The following is a 9,717-nucleotide window of genomic DNA, read 5'->3' on the forward strand; positions in this document are numbered from 1 at the left end:
TTGCATAAAGTCCAAGCATTGGGCAATTTAAATTATGCTTAAGGGATTTTCGTTTACCCTCATTCAACTGAAGGAGGTTTAATTATTATTATACGATTATTAGTAGTTGGAAGAAGAAGTGCGTACATATAATGATATACTAATAGAGCAATGATAATGATAATGTGGATGGCTGTTTGCTATGGCAATATTCGCATTTAGCCATCATCGGCCTTATTTGCATTTGATTGGAATATCCTTTCGATTGACTTAAATGCGGCTGCTGTTTGTCAATGGATGTAAATTTCATTTCATTAGGCGGCAATCAACGCATATTAAAAGCCATCACAATTTATTAAATGCCAACCGAATACAGTTAAACCCCATTCTGGCCATTAACAATTTACGACAAATGCGCAAATTTATGGCTGGGCCACAGACAAAAGCCGACAGACTATGGCAAACATATGTGCAGCAAAAAATCAACAGAACTTTGTAACTTCACACGTTACAACAACAACAACAACAATAACAATGTGAGCAACGAATTTGCAACAATAATAAATGCATTTTCATGTAATTGCCTCGCCCCAAGTGGGCGGCAAATGCCAAAACCCAAAATCTCGCCCAAAAATCAAAAACTTCAATGGGCCAAAAAGTTTTTGGCATGTCAGCTAAAAATGTTTTAGGGACAGCAGCAACAGCAACATCAACAGCAACAAAAAAACAACAACAACAACAACAAATAATAGCACCAACAAGTGCCAGCCACTAAAGCGCATAAATAATAAAACATTTGAGCTACACACACACACGCACACATACACATATATACATACGCACACATACACATATATACATACGCACACAGGCGACTTTATGCGCCATGAAACTTGCCTAGTCACGGCGACAAATATGCTGGAGGGGCGGGGGCGGAGCGCTGTGCGAACAACAAACAACGCGACAAAAAACCGCAGCAAAAACAACACAGCAACAATAAAGTGGGCATGTTGCGCTTGTGGGCGTGGTCGAGTCGGAGCTACTCTGCTGAAACAAGATCCAAATCAAATGGTCTCGATTCAAATCAAATTAACCGCGCACCAATGCAAATTCCAAAATTCGAAATCGAATGTGAATGCGAATGCGATGCGAATGCGAATGCGAATATATGTAGTCGTAAATTAGCCCCAACCTGGGCAGATGTCGCAAAAAATGTTGTGCTTGTAGCCAAAAACGCTTTGAGCGCAAATCCGTCACAGAAATAATTCAAAAACGCACCAATTGCAGCTGATAACAATGGTCGGAGACCAGAGATATGTGAGGGGTGGGGTGGGCTGGGTGTGCTTGCATGTCCGTGGTCAGAAGTCAAGGGCTGTGCAATGGCAATGGCAGTGGCAGTGGCAGTGGCGTGCTGCCAGGATGCGGAACAGAGCTGGGCATGATTGGGCAGGACAACGGAACGGAACATTTGGCATGTCAACATAATTGCCTCGAATTACTTTTAGTTTTTCCTGCTGCCAACAACATGTGTGTGTATGCCTGTGTGTGCGTGTTTGTGTGTCGAACGACTTTTACATGCTGCAAATAATTTGGCAATGCCAAAAGATTGTACAGACTTTTATTTGACTTTTGTTGTTGGCCAACGCGTTTTCAGTTTGTTTTCCAGCTTCGTGGCTGACTGCAGCAACACGAATTGTAAATTTAATTAACAATTTACAAGTAAGTTGGATCATACATATATCAAATATATATGCACATATTTAAATCTGATTTTACTATTCCATTCATATGTGCAAGAATTGTGCAAGCTTTTGATTTATTTCCGTTGGATGGCGCTTTTCAATAGTTTCCCTTAATCGCATATCTAAAGTCAAATGGAAAACTTCGTTTTTATACCTTCAGAATAAAGAAAGCGTAACTCGGTGCAGCCCCCATTCACAACGGCGCGTGGCCATAGATCATTATTAGGAAAATAATAAAGTCACCTGGAGAAAATTTATCAAAATCATAAATCATAGCAAATTGCTAACATTTTCCTTTTGCATGTGTGCGCGCTTGTGAGACCGAGAGAGACAGAGTGAGAGAGAAAGAGGGGGAGAGGGCAAGAGGTGTGCAATAATTCCTCAATACATGCATGTGGCGGGACTTGAAATATTCGCAAGCTGGCGCTGAAATGTATGCAATGGAATGTATCGCCGCCTCGGACTCCGTAGGGCTCATAGCACTCACTCAAGTGAGTCGCTTGAGCATAATGAGTGAGTTTTTCTTTCCTGAGTATAAATTCGGGAATGACTCTTTGAGTTCCTTTCTTACAGTAAGAGAGTCTGTTTACTTAAGAGAGCTTTTTATTTGAGTGGATTATTGCTGAGCGTGATTGAGTGAACTTTGAGTGCACTCTCCCTCTCTCTTTGAGTGAGCTAATGCAAAATGCCTCAATTCGTTGCACCCAAAGTTAAATTTAAAGAGGAGCGATTGAGTCAGAGTGACTCATCACTAACAGAAATAACTCTTCGTGGCAAATGAGTTTTCTGAATGCATTTCATTGTTTATTTAAGAGAGTTTTCTTTGACCTTTTCATATTGAGATTATTAAAAGCAGAACTCGCTTAAAGAGAATTTCCTGCAGAGATTTTATTTATTTTTTTTTTTTTTACCTATTATTATTACAATTAGAAAAACAAATAAAATAATTAATTTTTTCTATTTTAGTTATTTTTGTGCTTCATTACGCTTGAACATTTTTTAACAATCATAAAAAGTTTATGCTATTTATTTTTAAGAGACTTTAGTTACTGTCTTTAAAAAATTAGTGCATTATATTTTAAAACCCACTTTACTTATAATTTATAAAAGTAATGCATATATACCACAATTTATATTCTAAAATGCCTTAATTTGTATATATTTATATATTTATAAAAAATAAAAAAACTATGAAAGTAATGAGTATAAATATATATCACAATTTATATTTTAGTATTTCTTAATTTTTATGTTTTTCTTTTTTAAAAAATTAACAAATAAAAAAAAATTATTTTCTTTTTATCTTGCGTTTATCATGTCTTTTATTTACGAAATAAAGAAAAACTAAAGCAAAAAGTGTATACAATTTATTTGCTTAAAAAAATACTTAAATTAATTAATACTTAAACCGTTAACATCGTATTAGTATTATTATTATTCCTATTATTAACATGAAAAGAAACGAATTAATTAATATGAGAAAATACAATATAAAAATTTAATACATATACCTATATATATGTATATATATATATTATAATTTTATTTATGTAAAACTATAAAGCTGCAAAAACTAAATAAATTACATTTAAGGCTCTATTTTTTCTCAAATAAAAAGATTTAATATTTTTTACATGACCCGCTCTTTATTAACATAATCAACAGAAAATGATTTACTAAATTGAAATATTACATTATTTTTATGCATTTAGCTTGTGTGGGCTTTTAATATAAAGTTCATCTAAAAACATTGTAATTATCTCGACTTGATATAATTAAAAATTAGACACTCTGGCAAATTGCATATCAAATATGAACGATTAGCTATTATTCATTATTATGAAGTTAAAGCTGCTGTCACTGTGTGTGTGTGTGTGTGTGTGTGTGTGTGTGTAAGTAGTGAGCAATAAGTACCTGAGGAATTTTTAATTACAAATTGAATCGATCCGCACTGTACAGCAATAATCGCCAATAATCAACAGCTGCGAGCCAAAAACCACTCGATGGCATAAAAATACACTGACAACTTTTGCATCGAGTGGTGCAGCGCACTCAAAGGCAATGGCAAATCAACAGACCGACCGAGCAATCCGCCAACCGTCCGACCGACAGACGGAGCGAGCAAACAACAACAACAACAGCAACAACAACAACAGCAACAACAAAATGAAGCCATAAATACATTTGGCATCGTTGCGATGGCCACTTCAATGGCCGCCAATCCTCTTGCAGTGCAATGCCAGACCCTGCTCCAGCTCCTGCTCCTGCTCCAGCTCCAGCTGCTTGCTCCGTACCAGCTGGAGTTGCTGCTGCATCGTTTTGGTTCGCTTTGAGCCGGCGACTTTTTAATTAAAATAAAAATGCAACACTCACACGCACTCGACCATGGAATGGGCAGCTGGTCGGGGCTCGGTCGCGGCATAATGATGATGAGTGCGGGTTAATCACGACAACAATAAAAATTAACTTAAAGCGCATTTAAAATGCCAACACTCAACGGACAAGGCATGAAATCAATGGGCGTCAGCTTAATCCAATTCACATACAAAAACACTTAGCTTAACACACACTCACACACGCACACGCACACACACATAGTTTGATATATAAGTATGTAGAGGTAGGCATCCGACAAAGCTACAATCAGTTATAAACATTCTCATGCACAAAGGTTGAAAATTAATTTTTGTTTTTAAATAATGGGCTTATAAAATAATTAAAAGCGAACGGCTTGCCTCTGAGAGCAGGGGGAGAGCGGCGAGAGCGGGGAGAGTGTGGCTCGCGGTTATCCTAGGAGGGCCGTTAAAATATGAAAAACAACAAAGTTGAAGCTCGTGAAATGTTTGTTGAAATATTTTGCAATTTTTAATTTTTTTTTTGCTGTTTTTCTCCAGCAAGAACAACTGACAATTAATTGTTTAAAATCAATTTGCGAAACGCATGCGGTCAACTCATTTATTTGACCACCTTCTCTGCCTGTTGACCGGTTTTCTTTTTTCTCCATGTTCATTTTTATAAATTTTAATGTTTATTATTTTTTGCGCCCCATTTAAATGAAATGCGTAACGAGCTGAAAATATGTACGTTAAGCCATAAGTCGAGCGTGCTCTATAACAATGATACTTTAAATTCGCGCCAGCTGAATAAATCCTTCCCGTAAATGGGAATAAATAGGCGGCGTAAAAGTGCGTTTCATAGACTTTATTGTATCATTAAAATCGAGCTTTAAATTCAATTTGTTCAATTCGCATGCAATTCTTAATATCATTGGTAAACTGAAGTCTTTAAGTTTCTTATTGAAATGAAACCAAATATGCAGAGTTTTTATATATGTAAGTGAATGGCACAATTTGAGCTGTACAGAAAATGAAATAGTTCTCAATGAAATTTATATACCTCTTGAATCTTTATCTGTATTTGTAAGTTTTATAGAAATGTTATCAGTTACTGAGAATATGATGATAAGGCTTTCTCAAGCATTTCATAATTTGGGGGAGCATTTGCTCAATTAGGGGGAGCTTGTGCCCAATTATTATTACATTACAAGTGCAAAGATGTCTATGTCTATGATGTTTATTTAAAGTCGCCAAAATGGGGGGGGGGGGGGGGGGGGGGGGGGCATGTACACATTTATTGACCCTGTTAGAAGACTACTCATTTAAGAGCATTAAAGAAGGAGCCATTTCTTGCACAATTAATTTATATAAGGAAAGAACAAGATAAAGAAGATGAACTGAGAAGAATTCCGGAGCTTAAATGGGAATTTTACATAAATCACAATAAATAATATAAATAAATGAAATTAATATACATTGTATTATTATTATAAGAGACAATTTGTATTTTAAGTCAACTAGGAAAACGTACTGAGGAGTCTATTAATGTATAAATCATTTAAATATATATATTATAAATCAATTTATATTATTTTTTATTTTTATACCCTGAACCCATTGAAAATGGGAAATCAGGGTATAATGGTTTTGTGAAAAGTATGTAACAGGCAGAAGGAATCATCGCAGACCCCATAAAGTATATATATTCTTGATCAGCACGACGAGCTGAGTCGATATAGCCCTGTCCGTCTGTCCGTCCGTCCGTCCGTCCGTCCGTCCGTCCGTCCGTCCGTCCGTCCGTCCGTCCGTATGAGCAAAAGAATCTCAGAAGATATAAGAGCTAGAGAGCTGAAATTTGGCATGCATACTCGTGTATACCATAGGCAGTACAAGTTTGCTTTATTTTTTCGATAACTCGTCCGATAACTTTTTTATCGAGAATAATCGAAAAATCGACTTGGTTTTTTCAGCATAATTTTAACACTTTTAGACCTGGAGACTTCATATTTGGGTTGTATATAAAGTTAGTGGATACAAAGACTTTGTAATTTGCAGATTTTGGATACCACGCCCCCTTCTCCCCCAATTTGTAAAAGTACTAGTACTAGTACTTTTCAAGTACTAGAGACTTGTGCTTTGGAATGTACACATATTTTAACCATATGATTACGCTCTGAAAGTTTCATTAAGATCGTATGTCTACAAAAGAAATTATTCAACAAATAAATTCTCATATTATTGCCCACATTGCAGTGCAGCCCAAGCGCAGTCGCTGCTAACTGCGCAGTCAGCAGACCACGTGCTTATAAGTGCATGTGTATGTATGTGTGCATAAAAGAAGTCCAGACTGATTAGAATATCAGCTTGGAGGGTTCAGGGTATCTCCTAGTCGAGCAGTCTCGACTGGAGCCTTCTTACTTGTTAATATAATATTTCTAATATATAATAATAATATAATAATTATTATTATCTGTTTAGCATCTAGTAAGAGACAATTAATTTACCACCTCTTAATACGAAATTGTGCCACGTAGAAAACTTAATCATAACAATATATATATGGCCTTCATTTAATAAATATTTTATTTCAGTTTTCTGGCGGCTCTTCAGGCAGGTCCTTGCAAAGCCTCCTCTCATTAAAGAACAATTGAGAAGCCGTGTGTTCCTTCACCTTCTCTCGCGGGATGCGCAATGTTGGTGTTGTAATTGTTTTTGTTGTCGTTGGTGTTGTTGTTGTTGTCGTTGGTGTTGCTGCTGTTGGCCATTGTAAATGATGATGATGATGCGTGTTGTCTGCCTTTGTCTCGTGCACATTCTCGTCGGCATTGGCATTGGCAACGTCAACGGGCTACTGCCTGCTGTCTGCCGATTGCTGGCTGCTGCCAACATTACTCATACGCCACGTTGCGCCGGCCGCAGACTCGCCTCATTCATTTAGTCGTCAAGTACAAGTGCATTTGCATCGAAATTGATTGCTCACAAAACTGCCGATATGGCGAAATTGCCAATTTGATGTGTTAGTGTGCGTGTGTGTGTGTGCGAAGGTGCCGTTGCGTTGCGCTGCTGCCTCAACAGTTTGTTGATTAAAAGGCTGCTTAACTAAAATTGAGAGCGCTTTGGTTTAAGTTTAATGCCAGTTGCCTTCACAACAACAGCAATACACAGTGCGTGTGCGTGTGCGTGTGCGTGTGCATGCGTGTGTGCGTCTGTTTGTGTGGGTGTGGGAAAACGTTTAAAACTCGTAAATGAACAGTTTTAACAGCCAGCCAACAGGCAGCAGGAAAAGGCAGCCGGCGATCTGCAATGATTGTTCCCAGTTGCTGCTGTTGTTGTTGCTGTTGTTGTTATTTCCACGCCTCGTCGACTTTTCTGTTTGCCCTATTTTCCATTCTGCATTTACCATTTTCCACTTTGTTTTTGTGCTTTTTGTACGCAACTTTGTTTTTCCGTTTGTTTTCAACTTTGCCTGGCCAAAAATGTTTCATAAACAGAAATAAAAAATTCAAGCAAAAAGCAGCCAAAAAACTTTTCAAATATTATTGCGAAAATGTAAATGAAAATTGAAATAATTACCGACAACTATTTGTTTCAATTGTTTCCAGACGGAGTAGAGGCAAGTGCACTAAAGAAGAAGAGGAAGAAGAAGCAAAGATAAAAACTTCTACCACTCGATGCTCAAAACACCTAAGTTGAATCAAACGCAAGTCGACTTATAATTGAATACAAATTTTATATGGACTGATTAATGATGATAATCAACAACAATCATAAATAAATTGCTTTGCTGGACATATTTTAATTATTCATTAGTGCATATATAGACATATATTATATATAAATTCTTTAATTCTCATTTATTTTCATTCGTTTTCTACTTTTCTATTTATTAATTTTGTATACAATACTTTTATTATTTCACGAAGTATTTGCATATTAATGACCTGCTACGTTTTATGCAATTTAATCAAAAGAGAAAATATTGAAATACAATTTTTTAATGGAATGGAATAATGGAAGACAAGCACAAATGGAGAGAGAATATATAGAGAGAATATGTGAGGCTGAGACTTGGCTCAGAACTTTTATAGGCTGTAGAGTACAGACTTCTAACCAGGCTGTTTATATTTGTATTAACAAACATTGGAAATGAATGGATCAAATCTATATATATAAAAGAGAGTTGTGTAAAAGTGTCCAAGCACTTATAACTCGAGATCTGCTGGACCAATTTTCATGGTTTTTGATTTGTTGGATTTGTCTCCGCCACGAGTAGGTCAGTAGATCTTTAAAATACTGAAAAAATTTGACGAATACTTGAAAAACGCGGTTTTTCCCCTAAAGATTCAAATTTCCATTTATACTCAGTAGCCTTGACAACAGTGACAGTTTCGGTCCTGTATAGAAGTAAATAAACAAATGTAGTCAGTCAGTCTACGGCACAGCCTCGAGCAGGCCAGACTATTCAACAAAAAAAAAAAAAGACTATTCAACAAAAAAAATTTTTTTTCCAAATCAAAAAGAAAAATATTTCAAATCAAAAATCTGCAAAAATTCAAAAAAAAATCAAAAGATTAAAACCTGACTGTTCAAAAAATAAATAAAAAATTTAAAATTCGAAATTCAAAAAAAAAAAAAAAAGTTAGGTTTTAAAAGGTGTATTTTTGGCTTTTTATATTTTTGGACTTTTAAACATTCTAAATATTTCAAATCAAAAATCTGAAAAAATTAAAAAAAAAATCAAAAGATTAAAACCTGACTAATCAAAAATAAATAAAAAATTAAAAATTCGAAATTAAAAAAAAAAAGTTAATTATTAAAAAGTGTATTTTTGGCTTTTTATATTTTTGGACTTTTACAAAAGCTAAATATCTCGAAAGTTCAGGTATTTGTTTGTCTCAAACATAAATTTGTGTAAATTATTTATATTTCTCGATTGATTTATATGGTTTTGTGTGAGGGCAGTATTACTATTAATAAAAATGCCGCGTCCTAGAAGATCTAATCTTTCCCGGCGGACCCATAATGCAATTAGGCAACGGAATAGCGCGAGTCTGACGAAGAGCGAGAAATCGCCCGAGTAAGGCTCCGCGTTAGTACCCAGCAAAGAAGGGCCTTAATTCGTGCTTCTCAAAGAGAGGCAGCCCGTGAAATGGCAATAAGAAATGGTTCAAGGATTGATTTGAATCGAGCAGCGTTTCGATATGATTGCACCATTGACTACAGCTTGAATCGTTTAGTTTGCATTGGTCCAATGGACGTTGTTTGCCAGCATTGTGGCGCATTGAAGTTTGCTGGTGAAACGCCCGGTTTGTGCTGCCTTAGTGGTAAAGTGACATTGCCATTAGTGGTCTCGCCACCAGAGCATTGCGTTCCCTGCTTTACGGCGAAACACTAGAATCACATTTTCTAACGAGCACTCAAAAATACAATGCCTGTTTTCAAATGACTTCATTTGGGGCGGAAATTATTGGTAACGGATATAATCCGACATTTAAGGTAATTTACGTTAAAAATGTTATTTTCTATGACTGTCAAAATAAAAAAAAATAAAAAAATAAAAAATTTTGGAATAATGTAGTTTGTTAGATTTATGTAAAAAGTGTTTGTAAATCTAACTATAACTATGGCTTTGAATTTAAAGATTCAAGGCCAGATTTGCC

The 9,717-nt window shown here is 35.8% G+C and overlaps 1 long non-coding RNA gene across 1 annotated transcript; it reads left to right on the top strand.

Moving 5' to 3' along the window:
* Positions 1-8,220: 8,220 nt before the first annotated feature.
* LOC149269990 (uncharacterized) lies at positions 8,221-9,386 on the top strand. The gene is made up of 2 exons (XR_016269258.1): positions 8,221-8,939; positions 9,020-9,386. It is a non-coding gene; the product is annotated as an uncharacterized LOC149269990 (long non-coding RNA).
* Positions 9,387-9,717: the final 331 nt, after the last annotated feature.

This window comes from Drosophila arizonae, chromosome 3, assembly GCF_054131065.1.
Source record: "Drosophila arizonae isolate 15081-1271.41 chromosome 3, UAZ_ARI_1.0, whole genome shotgun sequence".
NCBI lineage: Eukaryota > Metazoa > Arthropoda > Insecta > Diptera > Drosophilidae > Drosophila > Drosophila arizonae.